At 36.5% G+C, this 21,706-nt stretch overlaps 1 protein-coding gene across 2 annotated transcripts in view; it reads right to left on the bottom strand.

Moving 5' to 3' along the window:
• Positions 1–20,493, bottom strand: part of PDE7B (phosphodiesterase 7B) — a 306,846-nt gene extending 286,353 nt beyond the window's left edge. For both annotated transcript variants that reach the window (XM_068938445.1, XM_068938446.1), the window contains exons 1-2: positions 20,362–20,493; positions 19,100–19,343 (exon numbers count right to left, since the gene is read on the bottom strand). The gene's annotated coding sequence lies outside the window, so the exon portion shown is untranslated. The remainder of the gene's footprint in view (positions 1–19,099; positions 19,344–20,361) is intronic.
• Between the last annotated feature and the right edge of the window lie 1,213 nt (positions 20,494–21,706).

The raw sequence follows: 21,706 nt of genomic DNA, 5'->3' as shown, positions 1-21,706 counted from the left end.
ATTGTGTGATCAGTGCTGTTTCCTGAACTGGTCTTTCACTTGTCTCTTTGAAATGCTTTGAGAGAATAGTATACAGCAACAATTTGTACTTTCAGAATGGAAATTATCATTTATACAAAGACAATCTCTTCATATTATTATATCTGCTAACTCAGGAAGGATACTCTGCACTGCCCCAGGTGAGTGTTGGGTTATTACATCCAGCTAATACAGTAAGAAGTATATGAAATGTTAAAGCACTACCCTAATGCTAGTTAATGAAGATATGATGGCCACTTCATATGCATTTTTTAATGTAATTACATTCAAGATGAATAATTAATAAAAAGTTAGGGAGACTTATGTAGGGTCATTCTATTCTTTCTTTCCAAACTTTGGCAGACACATGGTGCTATTCTGCATTTTTAAGCAGTCCATGTGTCCTATCACACAATTCAGTAGCCAGAGACAACGATGCTGGAGAGAAGTGTAATGTCTGAACGATCTCATGCTACTTAAGGCTGACTAAAACGTGGACCATATTGTGTTGTGCTAGATAACTTACAAACACGAAAACGACACCGTCCTTTTCTGGAAGCTCTTATAATCTAAGTACACCATGAAAAATAAAAAATAGAAGAAGGATAGAATAAGAGAGAGAGCATTAGATTCCCTTAAAAATTCAGGTTAATTTAGCCATCTCTGGCTTTAGGAGACATTTTGAATGGGGTTATTTTAGAAGAGGACAAGTTAGACAAAAAAATAAGTGAAGGAAGAGTCAGGAAAGGGTAAGAGTGGTGGGTAAGCAGGTGCAGGAGGTGGAATAAACAGTCAGTCATCAGAGAAGAGCAGCAAGGTTTGAAGAGTACTCCAGGAAGTATTTTCTGCAGCTGCTTGGTCTGACTGTCTCTGGTTGGTTCCAGCTACACTTTTTCCCCTGAAAAACCCAGCTGTTTTTGAAGCACTGAGGAGATACCTCACTACATAGAGACTTACTGTCTCTAGTGCATACATCCCGCCTTCCCAAGCCTTAGTACAGCAGTAACTATATAAACAGTTTTCTGTAGCTGTTGAGTCTTCCCTATCAGTCTCCAAATAAAATAGGAATTTAGTATGTAGATGCAGAAGATCACTATAAAGAGCTCAGTTCTCCAGTGTCCTGCATCATATTTGTATTACATAAAGGAATGCAAAAGTAGTGTAAATTACTATCATTGTAATCTAGTCATATTCAACCTTTGCTACTCAAAAAGATTCATAGCTAATGTTTGTGAAAATCGTCAGGCTAAAGGCACAGTACAATCTTATTCTTATATTGATATTCTTATAGTATACTGTATATATTATATTTACCACTAGTTATTTCGCTTACAGCTTGGTACAACACTTCATTCCTAAGACTTTAAGTGACTCAGTTTGGGTACAGAACATTGGACTTGCCCAACTAACTTTCAAACCTTTTAAAACAGTGGGGATTTGTGCACTGAAGCTAAGCATGAATCTTTTCCTTGAATATTCAATGACATAAAACAATACTAGATACTCGTACTGCTAGTGCAAAACAAGTAACAAAGACACACAGTATTGGTATATTGCTTATCCATTATATCCATAACCAAAACCTACCACCTTCTGTCGTTGTCCTGATTTTTCTTTTGCTGCTTTTAGTCTTAATGCTAGAGTGCTGTACAAGGCATACTTTCATTTAAAAAAGAAATATTCCTGATTGTATTGACCAGTGAATGAGACCTCTTCTATATTAGGTTAATCATTCTTAGTACTATTGCACTTGGTGATTCCCTTTTATATTAAATAAAATTATGAATCGATGTAGAGCTGGCATACAAAGCTAGCTGCATAACCTAAATCTTGCTTCCAAATTGCGGTGTGGGGAACGGACTATGAATGAAATAATTACTCAGAACATGCAACTAGCCTGGGATTCATGCCACAAAGTATAATTTAGATCAATAATCCAACAGAATTCAAAGAAATCTTGGATGTATACAGATAATAAGAACATCCAAAATAAGCATTTCTCAAAGCCCGCAGGAGTTTGTGGAGGGAGTTAAGCCCTCAAGCTTCAAGGAACACGTTAACATCTAACTAATATGGGTCAACAACATTTCTGTGGCCTGTTCATTCTGCAACTATTTTTGAAGCAGCTGATACAGGTCACTGTCAGAGACAGAATGTTGAATTACTGCCTATTAAAATGATTGTATATGCCACTCTCAGATTCCTTGTTGCAAAGGAGAGATCTGTTTTTTAATGCCTCAAAATTCAAAGTAAACATTTCGGGTGGTATCTAATCTGGGAAAACTGTTTCTAAAGGACCACTGCGTGAATGTGAATCTTTCTGTTAGCAAATTATCCAATGAGTAGAAATTTCAAAATATATTTGAAATTCTGAATTATCTGTGGATTTCTTAAATGCCTAATTTTTGCTTCACAGTTGGTATATGTGAGAAATCATTTCTCCGTGTCTAAATTTGCACTCTAAAATTTGCAAGGTTGTATAACCATTTAAGTTACATTATATTTCTGGTCTGTTTTTAGAGGGCAGTAGCCATATGTATTGCTCATTTGGATGTATAAAATGTCTGCACTGTTTATGTAATCTGAAATTTGTTTATCATTAATACTGGATTACTTAAGCATTTTTGCTTACTTCTATACAAAGTTATCTTGTTATATGATTTTTGACTATTCTCTTTGTTTTCCTGTGTTATAACGCATGAAAAAAATCCTATAACACATTAGATGTTATCCAGGTAAACAATCTCATGAGCTGCCAGGGGAATGTTACATGAAATGGTTGCAGTGGTCATATGGTAAGTGAGATCATGAGAAACTGTCCATATTAGGACATTCTGCAAAAATAAAAGCACAAGTACTGTGCTCGGGCCTCCCCCATACCTGACATCATCTGACATCATACCCGAACCTAAAGCTTTGGATTCAGAATCCTTGCTGTCACTAACACTAATTTAGTCAATAATTAAACTTGCTTTAAAAGGTTTAAAAATAGTTGGTTTTTGGGTAGGATGCTAATTTTTCTGCAGTTTCTGGCAAATTCCCTTGGGATGCAAATAAATTCTGTGATGACATCCCCCATAAACCACTAGGAAAATTCACCTCTACTTATACACCTCAGGGATGATTTCTGTCCAGCACTTCATATGGAGAGATGACATGGGGAATGTCAATACTGAGCCGCAGCAGCTGATTTTTCAAGACTTTTTGGAGGGACAGACAATGCTCCTTCAGAAATAAGAAAATCTTTTACTTGGGCTGCTTGTGTTTGTTTTATTAACAACGGAAATGGACTAGTGTTTAAACTTCAGTATCTTTGTTTAATTTCTCAAAAAATTTATTTAACTGTGATATATGCAGATGGCCAATATACTGGAAAAAACCCTCAAGAAATAAAATAAACAAACGAAAATTAAACTTGTGATAGTGCACTACTTTCAGGTTACTAATTGTGCCAACTAATCAAAAAAATATATGCTATTGATTCTGTCTTAAGGAAACTTAGCCAATGTAAACATACTGTGAACTCTGAAGGAGCATTTCATTTTTATCTGGATACTCTGGTTTAATTGGAATAGCACGTGCTGGGATCCTATGAGTAAATGATAACATCTCATGTCCATTAGTTTTTCAAATTTTTGCACACAAAAAAATACTAAAATATTATTTTATTACAAAGGATAGATCAGATTCGTCTCCTAGATACACTAGTACCACTCCCCTTGCACCAAAGTAAGATAGACCAGAATCTGACCTTTTTGTTTTTGTTCTAGGAAATAATACTTTCTTAAAAAATTGTTTAAACTTTGGAATGAAAAATGATCTTTTCAACGTTTTTGCTCTGGAAAGAACCACTTGAACACCACTTTGGTGTTCAAAGCTTGAGAGAGCTGAAGTTAGGCAGTTGCTGTAGAGCTGTGACATTAAACATCTGCAATATTAGGTTAAATTCAATGGCTTAAACTCAGTACTGATCAGTTCCCCTGATCTTACCGGCATTATGTTTACAACAGGAATGAATTTAACCCTTCATGACATCTGATGGAGTAAGAGATCTCTGATAAGCCATTCATTTCTTCCACGTGTATAGATGAATCTCTTCAAGATCATGATCAGGAGCATCCAAGATCTCTCCTATGCACTTGACAGTGGCCCTCTTATTAATGAACTTGAGTGATAATAACAGCCATTATTTGTTACTCTGTCTATGCTTTCTATTTCTCCATCATCTATCCAATTTAACAAGCTAACTAAGCATTTGAACAGGAAAAGTTCCATTTATAATGAAGGTTTTTTTCCACCACTTCATGGAAATACAGCCAAGAATGTTACGGGTCATCACAGCATACGAAAAGCATTGGGCTTCTTAAAGAGAACTGGAAGGCAGAAGCACAGGATCTGTTTCAGAACCTATATTTAATTACTATTACATGTTATAGAGCTGCTGCCTGGGTTACCTTTGTAGACAACTGGGAAGAAAAGAGAATGTACTTGATTAACCCTTTGGGAACTGTAAATTAATGATTCTAATACAGAGTTTCAGACCAAGGCTGATAGTACAACCTATTTAGATTACTCAGCACCTTCCATTTTATGCCCCTTTTCAGGTGCTTGTAGCTTCACCAGACTTCAACCATTTGGAATAAAATTTTCCATCTTAGGTGTCTCCATTGGGCCAGTTTTGATTTCCTTTTTGGGGGGAAGGGGAATTACAGTAAAAGTAGCTCAGCAAAAGTAGCTCAGCTGCTTTCAAGAACAAGGAAAATATGGAAAAATATCTTTTGCCCATGTTAACAAACTCCAGTGACCTCCAGCTGTACTGCTACAAGTTTCAGATTAAAAACCTGGGGGTTAGGGGCGCAGGGGAAATAAGGAATAAGCATGCTTTGTATCAGGCATTTGCCTTTTGCCCTCTGAAACCTGCTTCTGTTGACTAACTTTTATACCACTGAGGGAAAAAGGAAGTTCATACATGTTCAATAGACTAATATTTTAGCAGTTTAATTTCCCAAAGATTTAATCCGCAAGGGACTGAACAAGATGTTCTCACAACTTCTGTTTTGAGCTCTAAGTACCTACACTGAGGTTAGCAAATATTTCTTCTGGGCTCCCAGTGGTACCTCTGACTTCGAGAACCAAATGTAGAGGGGAAAAGACATTAGGGATACAGAAGAGATTAAGTTGTGATGGAAGGTGAGAGATGGAACTGATAGACTCTGGGATCAAGGTACAAAGGAAGGATAAAGATTATCAGTGTAATGATAACTGACAAATTAAAAACAGGCTTGGATAAGGTGTTTGAGGGATTTGGGGTAAGGCTAACCGTCAGCTCAAATTTTGACACATCATAGCCTCATCTCAGAGTCTTCATTTTTTAATATTTCTTTTTCTGTATATCATTGCTTATAAAGATGAGACACTCTTACATAAAGTTCTGTTCCACTCTCCTTCATCCTAAACTTCCATTTAATTATCTGGTGAAGCAAATGCTGATATGAAGATATTAGTAGTTCACAGTTAACTTCTAAAGAGAAATTTTTACTTCTCAGAAACTACTTCAAGAAATGTTCTTTGGTAAACAAATGCTTAAATGCTCAGAATCATTGTAAATTATTTTACTGATTTTAATCATTGTAAATGAGAAAATACTGTGAACAATATAAAAGAATTCTAAACCTGAGCGCCTCAGTTACTGGTCACAGAGAAGTCTGGGCCCAAAACTCGATCAAGTATTCAAACTGGAATTAGCTCTCAGGACAAAGGTATCTTTGTCCTGGAATGCCAGTGAAAGGTCCAGTGTCAAACAGCACTTCTGTTATGTGCACCTTTAAATCCTATCTTTTTACTCATCCTCTTTTCCCTTCTTGACCTCATTGAGTGTGACCCGCCAAGTGCTTTGCCCGTAATTAAATCTTCCTCCACATAGTTTCAGAAACAGCTGTTCAATATGTTCAACAACTACGTCGCCTGATGATGGGCAGCATCATTCCAGTCTTTCACAATACTGATACAAAAAATGAATGATATCACTAAGTATTTTGACATTATTAAATATTTTAATAAAGGAGTTGCTAGAATTCCAGAAGACTATGAATGCTGCAGGTAGCATTCCCTTCTCTTATTATCATGCCTGACCTCCTGAGGCCTACACGTCCTTGGAGGACTACAGACTATTGTGGAAACTGCAGAGTTAAGTGGTAGTGAAACACATTCTTCCTCTCTCAGTTCTCCCTGAGGTATAGGTCCTCTGGCACAACCACCTTCCTCAGTCCATCTCATCTTAAGATCCACATGCCTCCACTGGCTCCACAAATGCATCACCTCTGTTCTACTCCATCATTTTATGGAGAAGAAGGAGGAACACAACCAGCTAACAGAAGACCAAAGAGCACCCTCTGCACTCACTGAGGAAGATCAGATGAGTTGTAAAAAGTAGGATGCAAAAGGTGTTGAAGAGCAGTAGTACTACAGATATGATTTCAGCTGCAGTGATAGTTTCTGCTGCCTGATCACTTGAAATTATGTTGCATCTTACATCTTTAGAATATTGCTCATTGCCTACGCCCTATCTATAGATGTTTCTGAGCTTCCTTTTTTACAAAGTTGCTCTGCTCCCTGTATTGCACAGGTACCGAGCATTCCAACTAGCATCTATATGTCTTCCCCACTAATTGTGTCTCTTTCTGTGGACCAAAGTCAAATAGTGCAGTGCAAAACATCTGGGTTGAATAACTTTCTCCTGCTTTAACCTCTCCCAAACCCTCTTCTCTTATGACTGCCAGTGTCCAAGTGGATTAAGTGCTGCTGTGTTGAGAGCTGAAATACCGGATAAAAAGAAAAAGGACCAGCCATTCTGAAACAAGATATTTTCTGCTGGAACAAATTATTGTGTTTTGAGTAAAGCTGGTCAAAATATATTTAATCTCCTACAGACAATTCTGACAACACTTTTGACAGAAATTCAAATACTGAAAAACTACAAATGAAAAACAGATTTATTTTCATTTCAAAATAATGCTTAATTTGCATGTTTGCATGCCACATACTTTCATTTTTCTCTATAGGGTGGACTCAACAGAGTCAGACCATTATCCTGTCATTATCATCCTCTTTTGGGGAGGTCAGATAATCAGACGAAAGAAAGAAATTCTGTGTAAGTGAACTTACTAAAACTAATAATCTGATTCTACGAATAGAATTTGTTTACTTACTAAATGATTTATTTTCCTTCCAAACGTGCATCAAATAAGACAAGTGGAACATAAGAAAAAGTAAATAGTCCTGCTTTTCAATATTTTTAAATTAGAATTTACCACATCACAGAATAGTTGGGGTCATGCATTATCAGGAGTTTCATTTTCTTGCCATTAATTCTAAGCAGATACAGAAATACAAATACAACTATACATAATACTAATACTAACTAAACAGTTACAGAATAGTTGAAGTTGGAAGGGACCTCTGGAGACCTTCTGGTCTAATCCCCTTGCTCAAGCAAGGTCAGCTAGAGCAGGTTGTTCAGGACCATGTCCAGTTGGGTCCTGAATATCTCTAAGGATGGAGACTCCACAACCTCTCTGCTCCAGTGCTTGATCACTCTTACAGTAAAAATGTTTTTTCTTATATTTAAATTTCTTGTGTTTCAATCTGTGCCCATTGCCTCTTGTCCTTTCACTGGGCACCACTGAGTCTGGCCCCACCCTCTCATCAGGTATTTATATACACTGATCAGATCCCCCTGAGCCGTCTCTTCTCCAGGCTGAACAGTCCCAGCTCTATCAGCCTCTCCTTGTATGAGACATGCTCCAGTCCCTTAATCATCTTTGTGGCCCTAATCACAGTGAACTAGTTACAAGATCTTGTGTCCACTCTCTTCTATCTTTGTTATCTCTGCAAAAATAGAGTTAGATCAGAGATACCATGCCTGGCAGCAGTGCTGGCTAACAAAGTCGATGACAGTACAAGTGCTATTTGCAAAAGAGGAGAGCGTCCAGCGGGTGAGCAGAGACGGCTTCTGGTGCAATGGTGATTGGCAAAGAGCAGGAGAGGTTTCAGACTCAATTATTGTGAGAAAAAAGTAGGACTCTGACCAGATCTGGTCATTCTTCTGCTGAAAGTCTGCAAGATAATGTGCACAAGGGGAGAAAAATGCACAAAAGGGTAATGTTTTAAGAAAAAATGAAACATTATATTAAGATAGACTGTTAGTTATGGAAAATTAATGAATGTGATAGTGTTTATATCATCTAGACTTTAACAGACAGGATTTTGCCTACGATCTGTTTTTTTTTTTTTTGAGAAAGATTAAAAAGCCTAAAACCTAAAATTCCTAATTTAAAAATGATTCATAGTACCAACTCAACTGTTTCTTTTCTGCTTAAAGAAGAAGAGAGTTCCCCAGTATAGCCATACTCCTAAAGATAATTTGCCATGTATAGTGTATTCTATATACTTTAATGACTGTACTGCTAAAACAAACACCAGTGAAGCCACAGATAATGGTGAAAAATTCTCTTCAACTACAAAAGGGTGAGATAAAGATACTGAAAAAAACTAACAGTTAAAAGAAATTAACTGAAGTTAATAAGAAATGCAGAGAAGTAGATGACCTACCTGAAGACTGTCAAAAATCAATCATCTGATGCCAATTTCTCACTAGTCCAGTGAACTAATTCATTGACCTCAGAATTAAATAACAGTTCACAGAGCATATGGAATCCAAGGAGTTAAAGCATTTACTTAACTTGCCCAAGGAAGACAGTGAGACAATGGAAAAGCTAAGAATAGAATTGAGAATTCCTGAAACATAGTCCTTTGCAGTAACTGGCAGGCTATGATGTTCCCTTATCCCATTTCAGTCTGGTGCCAGCCCAGGGTTTTTGTTAGGAACTCTGGATAAATGAAATACTAGAGGAGCAGTTCCTTCTGGGAGGACATCATGAAGCCAGAACTAGGCTGTGGCCTTTGCAGAAGTAGCAGCTATGTTACAGGTATACATGCAGCTGGCCTCTACAGATTCTCCTGCTGATGGATAACCCCTCCTGGAACATACCCATTCAAACCAGTTGTGGCTTGAGTTTATACGCGCAGCCTGACTAATAAGGAGATAAAGCTTCTGCTTCCTTCCCCAGCTCCTTCCTTGTTTATACATGAGCTTACCTTATTTGATGTTATAGGTCAATAATATTTATAAACACCATGTCAGCCTTCTATTAAGATCGCTACAGCAGGGAATGGCCTGGTCAAGGAACGCAGGAATTCTCCAGCAAAAAAAGACAGACTGGAAAACATGACGTTTTTGAAGCTGAGAACACACACTTGATAATGCAATTAAACAACCATTATGCTTATTTAAACATTGTCTCTCTGTGCAAACTTCAAAAAAATACGGCAAGGACTACAGCCTGGATTAAGATTTCATCCAACTTCTGCACGCTTTTTTTGATGTGGCTCACTATATTCAGTGTTTCCATATACATGCTACATCTCCATAGCACAGCCAGCTTAAGCTTGGACCCAAAGAATCACTTCTGCCAAGACTGACAAACTGTCAGGAATCGAAGTGCATAATTGCCTTGAATAACCTCACCTGGGGAAGCCTCACCACCCATACCCTCTGCTGCTGGGCCCAGGAGTCCCATTTAAGCCTGGGCCTGGGGCTTTAGTCCTTGCCTGAGCTAGGCTCTAGGTGAGCCTGCTTACAGTTCTGCCTCCTGGATAGACTGCAGACCTGCACTGTAAACAGCTTGTCTCCAGTTCTGTTCTCCTGGATGGACATTGCACCTATGTTATTGCCTTGTCTCCAGGCCTGTTGCTGGCCCCATCTCATACTGCTTCTCACTTGACTCCCTGGATGGACCCTGGACCTGTCTTGTCTGCCACTGCTGAGGGACACTGTTATCAGAAACCTGCTTTGCCTGCAGTGTTCAAATGTTACAGGATTGTGCCCTGGTTGGTGAGGCTACTGCCTGTGCTGTGGTTACGCTAGGCTGCTGACTCCTCCTCTTGTGTGAAGCAACCTTGCTCAAACTCTCCCCTGACCCTAGCCCTTACTTTACAGCAACACTGCAGGCTAATGAAGTTAGACTGCCTTTTCCTCCTCTACTGTCTCAAGGTTCATCTGGGTGTACTCTGTCCACCTGGTTTCTTTCTGCACTCTTACTCACCATATCAACACTGGCATAGGGTTTTAATTACCTTTTCTACTGCTTTAGTTCTATTGCTCTTCCATAACATGTAAGCGAAGATGCTATCCGAAAAAATCCCCATATTTACATTTTTAAGATATCCAGACTTTGACACTGCTACCAGTCTCTGATAAACTTTGCAGGGCAGTATCAGCAAAGTCCATAAATTGGGGCCAACACAGAAAACAAAAACTAAGCAAATGGAAAAGCAGATACATGAACCAATTGCACTACAGATGAATCTGTGGTTTATAACCTGAGCTCCTTAAGAAAATTTGCATTAAAAGCTTTTGCTGCCAATTTATTCTAATTCCTTATCTTCAGACCTGCCTGCATTAGTGATGAGTAACTTCATTGGGAAATTATTTATATAAAGTATTGTTTCCATGTCATTGCCACATACAGCGATGCCAAGGCTGTTAAACTGTAGAGTACATTAGTGCATATCCCACAGTTAGAGAGGGAAATCAATTCACAATTAGTAACCACGGGATATTCTTCCAATCAGTGCAGCACACTTAATGATGGTGGATCTAGCTTGACATGGCTCTTTGCTAAGCTGGACTAAATCTGAAGAGATGTCTTCTGGGAATATAAAGTATCTGAGGAACTACTGAAACAATAGGAGTGGCTCTAGTTGAATGCACTACCTCCAATTTAGTTTAAAAAGATCTGCTGTTTCTACACTAAGGACAGACAGACATTCCCCATTCCTACACTTTCTAGGCAAAAGCGTTAGCTCTTGTAAGCCAGCACAGTGTAAATTAATTTTAGGGTGTTACGGTGATTTACTCCAACTCCTAAGTGGTCCAAGACAGGTCAGAAAATAGAAAAAAATAAGGCAAAACTAAGATGAAGAGAACAGGCTTTGAACAGAGTCTGGAGGCAGTACTTGCAATTTCAAGAAGAATCGCCCCAGAAAATGAAAGCTTTAAGGCTAACAACTTAACTTAGCACTTATGAAAAATGCCAGACATCTGAAACAATCAGTAATAGCCTTGCTTTCTGAGATATGTGAGTGATATAACCCTGACTGATCTAAGCCCAGGAATGTATCATAAGATACATTTAAGAAGGAAAGCAGGAACAAGACTCAAGACTCTCTAAACCTTTAGGCCCTCTAATTCTTTTTGTTTTGGGCTGTGGATATAGGTTAGTCACACAGTTAATTATACACAGGAACAGTGATTGCTTTCAAGCAAGATGACACAAAGTTTCACTCCGAGAGGTCACCAAATCCTGTCACACTTTGTACCTTTGCTTTTACTTGCTGCCCTGCTCTCTGTGCCACCTCTAAAACCAGGAAGCATATGGAACTTCCTTTCCATCTGGCCACCAAATAGGAAATGTTCAAATCTTCGACAGAGAGGAACACACGAGCCAAAAGTCGCAGTGGAGGATGATGACAGGAACCGACACACTGTCAAACAGTAGTTACTTCTAACTGGCAGGTCATCAAGATTGCATATGCACTCTTCCATCCTACCCAAAACTAAGCATGTTTGAAAAATCAGAATGTTGACCTCAGGCACAAATACTGGAAATGGGACTAATCAGTCTGGAAATCTAGCCTGAGAAAATCACTCACTCATATTATCCTGACACCAGCTATGCCAAGACCATACGTCCTTTAGAGTATGGGCTTCCTGTCCCTTTTGTTCTACGATATTTTTTTGATGCAAGTATATACCCTGCATTTTCCTTATGTGAGCATCCCTAGTTACGAGTAAAATTTGAATGTGCTTTCTTCCTACATCAGTACAAAGGAGGGATTTCTCATCAAAATATAAAGTAAAATGGAGGTTATTAACATATAAATCTGCAATATATTGAAATTCGGAATGCCACACCGTGGGTAATGCATTATGGGGTAATTCTGGGTTCTAACACTGAACTGCATTATTATGAGTTTCCAGTTTTCTTGCCATTAATTCTAAGCAGATCCATAAATACAAATACAACTAAACATAATACCAATTAAATATAGTCTCAGAATAGTTTAAAGAATATTTTAAACTGGAAGGGATCTCTGAAGATCATTTAGTTCAATTCCCTTGCTCAAAGCAGGGTCAGCTAAAGCAGATTGTCCAGGACATTGTCCAGCCAGGTTTTGAATATCTTCAACGGTGGAGACTCCACAGTCTCTTTGGGCAACTTGCTCCAGTGCTTGACTTCACTGTAAAGAAGTTTTTTCTTATGTTTAAATGGAATTTCTTGTATTTGAATTTGTGCCCATTGCATCTTGTCCATTCACTAGATACCACTCAGATAATAATAAATTTAAATACTACTAATATAAACACATGAAATATTAGGATTGAAAGGGATAAAGAAACAAACAGGAGTCAAACAAAATGGAAGATATTGTAGCTAATGAAATTTATAAGACTCTTAGATTAAGATTAGAATAGATTATTAGGCCATTTCACAGGACCCTATACAGCACAGGCTAAGGGTTCTCATCCTTTACTGAGCTCATTAATTTATGCTCTTAAAAAGAGCATCTAGTCTTGATAGCACAGAAAGTAAAAAATATTTGCATATAGAATTAGTTAGGCATTAGAAAATACTTCTGTTTGCACTACATACTTCCTCCTCTTTTGCTCAACATGGTTGGAATCAAGTCTACCTGGTTTACTTATCTAACCTATTTATTCATGCATCTAGGATATGCTCTCCATTGTTTTTGAAGTTCCTGGACCTTGTACGGCATATTCCAAATGAGATAAAAATCATGCACGAATATCCACTTTAGCCAGTTCTCTTTCAGGATGGTTGGAACTCTGAGAGCCCTTTTGAGAAAGCTGAAATGCTTTTTAAAACTTCTTTGATTTACTTTTCCACTGCACTAACTGCTTTATCGTCTGTGCTAACTTCTTTGTCATTTACAACGTCTACCTTCTTTACACTTCTTCTGATGGCTTCTGCTTTAGTTTCAGCCTTAATGACTGCTGGTGAGATGGTACATGTTTTATTTTGCCTCATGTTTCACTTTGCCCTTTAAGTAGCTGGTCTCTAAGTAGCTTTGTGAAGACCAAGAAACATACGGCTGTCCATTCTTCCCCAGTACGGATACCTACATTTCAGGTGTTTAATGAAGCAGTCTTAAAGTTCATAATTTTCTCTATAATCAGGACAGGCAAGGGTCTTTCAAGATCTCTAGAAGAAATTCTGTTAGCCTAAGCTTTATATGTAATTTAAGCTAACTGGATCCTATCATCTATCTTCCAGGAGAGCTATGATTATTTGGAGCCTGTGCAAGATTTCTTCTATATCACCAGACTTCCCCATTCTGTGGCTTAGTAACAACTACACTGGTATTATGATCAATCTTTCCATCTGAAGACTGTTCCCGTAACATTAAAATCAGCTACACTGTAGCATGAACTTATTTCTTTGCATGTACCTTTTAATCACACTAAAGTTTCATTTGCCTGATGAGATTCTTAAAAAAAATCCAATTTCCTATAACAAACTGAAAAATATAATGCCACAGAGATAACAGCAGCAGAGAATCATCAGTGTAATGCAAGTCACAGAATACAAAAATTGGGCTTTAAAGCAGTTTCTTTTAACTTAAAACAATGCCTTGAATCAATTCACTGACCAGGGAAGCAATGGAATGAAAGTACTGTGAACCAAATATCCTCCATTTAGCCATATCACTGCTACCTGGGCTTTTCCATGTTGCTAAAATATTCGCAACAGAGGTGACAGCCAGGCCAATCAAGGCTTAGTGCCAATTAATTTCTTGGCATTTGGCAACAATTAAATCATATAGTCACTACTGGGTAGGCAAGAAGTTAAATATGACATTCAATTATATTGTTGAATGAAGCATTCAGAAGCTATTCTAGTTTTCAAAAATATACTTAAATATTCTTAAAGTGACATATTAACAAATATCTGCCTGTGGTGCTGACAAGCAGTACCTATTCATTTTATGTGATTTATCACTTAGCTTATTTTAAATCTCAGAGGAACGTCTGAAACATTTTGAGTCGTCCAGTACTCAAGCGCTGAATAATGAGAAGTGAATTCACTACTCATATTCTAATATCCTTTTTCTTACATAAACATAGATATTTTCCAAAGGAATGTCTAAACTCCAAACAGCATGCGAATCCAGCTCTGTCTTTGTGAACATTTGCAAAGAGCGGGTAAAAGACTTTAACTTTATCCAGCAGTACAGCTATTCAGAACTCATGAGAATTTGGTTTTGCCATGTTTGACTAATATTAACTATGATGTCAATTTTGTGATATGGACTCATGCCTAGTAATAACTAACTTCATGAAATGTATTAGATCTGATTGCATACCCTCACTAGCTCACTCCAACTATTATTTAGAAGAAATCTTACTGAGATCTGATGACGGAAGCCAGCAGGCAGGGTTATCAGTTTATGCATGCAAAATTTGTGATACAATCACACAAATTGTGACACCTAATTGGATTCTGACAAGTTGAGATGAACAATTTTTTCAATGTAGTGGTAAAAAACGCAATTAGTTCAAAGATTTCCACCAAACGGCAAAGATAAAGATGATATCTAAAATATTTTCATCTAAATTTAATACGAGGGAATATTTGAGCACATTAGAGATACCTATCGGAAGTACCTAGATTATAGAGTATAGTCACCATCTCTTAGAAATTCAGCACTGAGCTGAGTTCATGATGTCTGATATTGTAAGATTTAGTCACATCTGGAGAAGTAAAGGTTTGGCCATGAAGCATAAAATGAAACTTCTTCAGTCTCTTGCTGTCAACATTTTAATACATGTGTGGGAGGCATGCATGAAAGAAATAGAGCATTAAGAAGCTTTCTGCTTTTCAGTGAAAATGCTTCAGAAAACTGCTGCATGTTAGTTATGCCTCAAATACGAATATAAAAGAAAGTGCCCAAATTCACAGCCTAATCAGAGTGCAATCATCATACTTTTCAGAAGGAGAAAGTTTGAGTTTACAGATCATTTGGTCATGTGAGAGAACGACGAAAGTAAGTATTGAAGGGGTTGACTCTAGGAAGGGAGGTTTCCACAAGACTGTGTGGCTTAAATAGAAAGACTTGACCATGAAAACATAGCCTAAGGAAGAATATAAACTATAGAGGAAAATTGTTGGGCTATTTTGTTGGGTTATATATATTTTTATATATATGGATATTATATACTTATGCTCACTATGATGTGACTTCATGCTGCTTTGCACAACAGAAATAGTTGACAGCATTATGTTATATATTTTATATAATAAATATGTTATATTAAGGAATTTAAACAAAAATATAGGAACAGCTTATGGATAACATTTATTTACTTTATATAAGTCCAGGATAGCCACTAAGGTAATTTTATCAAACTGATGCTTTCAGGGTTTGGAAGGGTTTTGAAGCATGGTCTATGGTGAAGAAAATTACCAGTTTCCTGAAAAGAACAGTGGTCATCACTACTCATAATGTTTTTTGTCTAGGTAAGAAATACATCTGTTTTCATTGACAAGACAGTCTGATGGTGGATTATGAATAATTTATTATATTCTGACGATTATGTGTAACATTAGGAAATTAAGAAATAGTCTTCAGGTCGGTCACGTAGCTGTCTTTTATCTATATAATAAAGATCTAATTTTGCATGAAGCAGTCCAGAATGCTGCATAGTTATAGTGCAACCATATTTCTGTCTCCTCACTGAAGATATTTTAGATAATGATTTTGTGATTAAAACGACACTATGCCTAAAATGTTTCCAAATTAAATCATTATTCTATGTTACTAACAGCTCACAGCCAAATTAAGCATTCTGGAATTGCAGCTTGTTTAACTGTTATAGAAGCACCATGTAATCAAGTATTTTTAATAATAAAAAGCCCAAGCATCTTGAGTGATTTAATTAGCTGCTGTCTTCCTCATTCATATTTCAGCACCTTTTGTCATAAAACCATTTTTAAACCTGCTTAAAACAATCACACAAATTATAAAGAAAAATAAAATTAGTTTATATAGGGTCATATAAAGATAATCTTTTACTTACTGTTCTCTTCCTCAGTCTCTACTTATCTGTTTCTCTGATGCAGGTACTATCTATCCTGATTGTCTGAAATACTCATCAGGAAGCAGGCATTATGATGAATGAATAACATAGCAAATATTTATGATACAAAAGATTATGTTACTATCGTACATTGACGAATTTCACGCTAATTTTAAAAGCAACCGTTCAACATAATCTAAAAAGCAAACAATATTAGGGTAAAATAAAGGTATTATGTGACACTTAGCATGGTTGAAGATGTTACAGAAAAATGTTGAGCTAAACTATTGATTGTAGCTCTAGCTGAAGCACTTCTGAAAGACATAACTAAGATTAAGTATTTCCATTTAAAATTCTTACTGCTAATCATTCACAACTTTCTGAAACTTTCAGTTCTTGAGCTGAAATTATCCATACATGATTTTACTTGTAGAAAAAGTTGAAATTTTTGAAAGTTTGAGAGCAAATGGCTCATCTTGTTTTTTACACACAGACAAGCAGCTAGTTACACATAAAGTAATTTATTTTGATTTAAAAAAATAAAAGTCCTGTGGCTGAAGACTGAAAAATTAAGCTTGGCATAGAGATATACCTGCGAATGTTCAAGAGAATACTTTTTCCATTTCACCTGCTTGTGATTTTTTGAAACTTGATCTAAGGTTTTATGACAAACATTAAAATAATAATGATACTTCTAACAAATTTGGAACACTATTTCAGAAATCAAAGACAGTGTGCACTGTTCACATTTGTTTATTTAAACTCATGTGAAGAATAAATTAGCCATATGGTCAAAAGAATATTAATAATTTCTAGTAAATGATGTAGGGTTCATCACAAGCTTCAGTTCAGACACAAAGATTACTTCCTGTTTTACAGAAATCAAAGTTAATTAAAATGAGATACTGACTCATTGAAGTGTCCTTCCCCGAGTCTCTGCAAATGTTCTAGATTTCATTTCATTTAGCATTTAGGTCCTACAGGAAGAGATTCCTGCTTCGTATTGTCAAATATTTACTGATAAGGAACCACAGTGATAAAAAGTATAATCCTGGATATGTCACAATATTTCTGCTCTTAGGCATTGATAAATACTATGCAATCCCTGGTTACATGATCGCATTTCTAGTTCTACACAATATTCTTCAGTCCAGAGAAATACACAGCAAAGTTTCTTTTCAGGGGCTCCTGACTGCAGGCTGTAGAATTTGTCAACATACAATGAAAGAGACAAAACTCCGTATGTGTGTAAGGATACAGGCAAACAAAACTTCACCCAAACAGGAGGGCTGCAAAGCTACATCATATGACATAAATGATATCACATAAAACCAATGACTGCTAAGGAGCTTCCAGTAAACCCCTATATCTACCCTGGTACACTTGAGTCTCCTCAAAATTTTGAAAATTTATATGATAGCATACTAGCTGTTGTGTACATTTTAATTTCTGCTGTTTGTGTCTGGGATATTAACCATGCCTTCATAAAGTTCTTTCAGGACATTTTTTTGTGTGTTTAGTTGTGCACAAAAATAGACAAGATGCTGAAAAGCTTTCAGATTGCATCATAAAATAGCTTCCCTTCTTCTGCTCTTGCCACACAAGCACTATGCTCAAGGAAACATGAAACAGTAAGGCTGCAAAAGACTCTTTTTCATCAAGTGAATTAGCAATAAGCATGAGGATGTGTCTGAATTAAAAAAAAAAAAAGATGGATTGTTTCTTACAGAGATGGTTCATACATAGAGAAATGAAAAAAGACTCAAAGGTTTCAGAACTACTTAAGCGTTCAATTACTTTTTATAGAAATTGCTAGTTTCTTTTTGGGTAGTGTTAAAAAAAAAAAAAGGCCAGAAAGACAGAAATAATTAAACTAGGACATGACATGAATTTGTTTCACCCACATTTGATCTGAACTTGTCGATGGAAAAGTTTGCAGGAGTTACTTATCCTTTCTGCATAAGGTCACTAAATTAAAACCATTTTCTTACTTCATGTTTTGACACTCGTCACTCTGAAGATAAAGCCTCAGCCTCAGATAGCTTCCAGATCAGATAAAAGCCCAAGCCTCAATATTACTAACCTTTTTATGTTTATCTATGAATTCTACCACGAAAGCATATGATTTCTGTGCCTCTTACACATCCACTCTAGAAGGAATGGAAGTATCAAGTCCGTAGTTACAGATTATAATTTTCCAGAAGATTAAGAAGCTGTATGTAAAGTACCTAATTGCAGCTACCAACTAACTCAGGAAAATATTAAATGAACTAACTTTTCAGAGTTTAGAGCCTCAAAAACATCTTCAGAGTTTTTGTGACATAAAAGGTCATTTACTATATCAATAACATAGAAGCAGAGACAAAATCGTATATTTGCACAGATAGCAACAGGTCCAGTTCTGCCTCAGATGTCCCATTTATGTATCATATAATAAACCTACAGCTTGAAACGAAGGTACGAAATAATAATTTTCATTTAAGTGATTTTTTCAATGAACAGGACAACATCTTTCAGGTCATCTTTGAAATTACTTATAAGTACTTCTTCTGGACATTGGACAAGCTATCTGTCAACAGCTGCTATTAAAATTTAAAAAACTATTACTTTAATGTCCTAATGGTATCTACGGGAGGCCAGTTTACAGGGATAAAAATCTAATTAACTGGCACCTAAATTAACACAATTTAACAAGTCCCTGTGATCCATATACTAAATATGATTGCCAGAATGAACCCAGCCCACTCAACCCTTCTTTATTTCAAAGTTACTTTGAGAGTAGTAATAACTTTCTCTGCTATTTTGGAAGGTGTATTTTCTACTAATGATATCCTTTTTCTAAGTAGTAAACAATAAACATACCTCAGTCTGAGAGGCTTTTTTATCTGACATCCTGAATGCCTTGAAGTAAATTCCCTGGGGAAGTCAAGGTGATCCTTCCAAACAGTACATTTGAGTATCGGGCATAATCTTTCTGCAGGCCAAATTTAGATATTTATTTAAAAATACAGCTGTCTTGATAAAGGAAGCCATGCAGTTTTGTCAGACTACAACATTTAACAGCATGCTTGAGATGTTTTATCCTGTTGCTTTCGACCCTATCACCCTAGGGGAAAAAAAAAAAGAAAACAAATATAAAGGAACAGAACTCAGCACCAGCAAAATAAACAAACACCTTTCACAAAGCAAGGCTGTTCACAGAGCTGCCAAACTGCATAGATGTAAAACCTTCCATTTTTGCACGGGAAACAGAGGTAAAAATATTCTCCTTACTATCCTGGCAAAAGATGAAAAGCTTTTGAGTTTGGGGAGGAATTTGAGGGAGGGAGGAACTGTTTGTTTTCTAAACTCAGTTTAACCAATTCTTGGCTGTGAGAATATGCAGGTCTCCTGGAGACTGATTCTCCTAAAAAGTATTATTGAGTCAAAAAAACACTGAAACACCTGCTAAAGTGTTCTTCCTATTCAGAACAGCCTATCCTTAAGTGCTATCCAGAGAAAGAGCCTACTGAACCGAAGCCCAAATAAGTGTCATTAGACGCAGTTTCTTACATAAAGTCAACATATGTATATGAACTGTAGTGACATTCCAGACAGTTAAAACAAAATGCTTATACCTGGTACTAATTTAATACTGCTGTACAAAAATTGTCAGCAGCCAAATGTTTTGTGCATTCACAATAGCATTCTTGTCTCTTTCAATACACTACAGCCAAAAATGAAATATTAAAATTACAACTTACTAGATGTTTTGTTACTTTAGATACCAAAATGTCCTTTAACATTGTCTCTTGGTTATTATATTTAAACCATTTGAAATACGTGCTTAGCTCATGATCTAATAATAGATGCGTCAGAAGTCCTCTTATAGGATCGGAATATCCTAGTAGCACCTACCTAAGATTGTTAATAAAGGCAATTTACCTCTAGCAATTTCACCTAAATGCAATAATGTTTTGGAATTACTATGGTGGGACAGGAAGTAGAAATTCAGAGGATTACCAATTTGACATAGAAGTATTTTATATTTCAATATGAAAATATTCATGCTGATTTCATAGCTAACGTTTAAACACAAATACGGTTCAAAATCATCCTGGCTAAAGCTCTAAACAGTAATTTACCTTGTATTTCCCGAAGTCAGATCACGACTTCATATGACCAGTATTCTATTCACAGTACTGTGGCAGACATCTTCTCAAAATAGGAGATTCTAGCATGATGACGTATTTAGCTATAGTACTGGCAAGTCAAATCTAAGAAAATGACAGTAGGAACAACATTAATTGCAAGTAGAACACAGAAGAATATGGAAACCGTGCAAAAGCTGAAGTTCACTGTTTCCAGAAGAAGAAAGAAAATGTAGGAATCTAACAAGTTTAACTCTGAGATAAATGATTCTCTCTACCGAGTGAAGTGCATTCCTCCTCCTCACTCCATCCGCGACAAATGCAAATGCAGGCAAAGCAAAAAACTATGCACAAGAACAATACAGTCTGACATTACTGCAACAGAATAGCTAAAAATTAGCAAGATGTTTTTGAGGTGCTGAATCCCCAGGTGTACTGAATCTAAAGCTAAATAAACTGTCTGACTCACAACATCCCCTACTCTCAATAGCATTCTTTAAGTAAAAGAACATATAATAGGAGTAATTAGGCAAATGAAAAAAGGCTTCTTATCTGGAGTAACAAAGCCTCAAAAGTGGCTTGGCATCCAGTGAGGCAAGGCAAAGCTCAAATAGTGTAAACAAAAGAACTAAAAATATATGATTACTAAATGCCCACTGAAGAATGTTACAGATATGGCAGAAATAATATTTTTCCAATATCGTACAGAAGTAATAGTGAATACTAGTGGATGAGGAAATCATTCCTCATTTTGTTTCAGATATAAGTAGATAGATAAAGATTCCTGAAATTGAAATTTGGACTGAAATCTACAGCGGAAAAATAACACTATTGTTGCTGTTATTTGTGACAACTAATTTAGTGGCATTAGTGACAATGTGGTTAGTTGTTTCTAATAATACCATATATTCTAATAGGATTTTCAGAAATACCTTTTATTTTCTGGTACAGGAGCACAAAGATTTCAACCCTACCATTAAGAGGCAGGGAAGTGGATCTCAATTAAAAAAAGGTGGTGGAAGAGGCTATCAGAATCTATAAATTCCCAAGGACTTTCTGATAAAAAGATGTCCAATGGCCTTTACATATGTTATATGTTTAAGCATTATGTTTGAGGAAAAAGAGATCATTAGTGATTTACGATCACTGAGATCACTAAGAGCCGCACATCAGAATTCTGAGAGACCCTAACCTTGATACCAAAACTACATGGATGTCCTTTATAACTACCTTACGAGTAAGTCACTGATGTGCACACCTGAATTTAAAGCTAAGGTGGCCCTGCAGAATGAAAATATGACAAGTTAACATGATCCTCAACTTATTAGGAAGCATCAGC

This window comes from Struthio camelus, chromosome 3, assembly GCF_040807025.1.
Source record: "Struthio camelus isolate bStrCam1 chromosome 3, bStrCam1.hap1, whole genome shotgun sequence".
NCBI lineage: Eukaryota > Metazoa > Chordata > Aves > Struthioniformes > Struthionidae > Struthio > Struthio camelus.
Note: the sequence above shows the minus strand (reverse complement) of the source record. Positions and strands in the feature narration are given on the sequence as shown.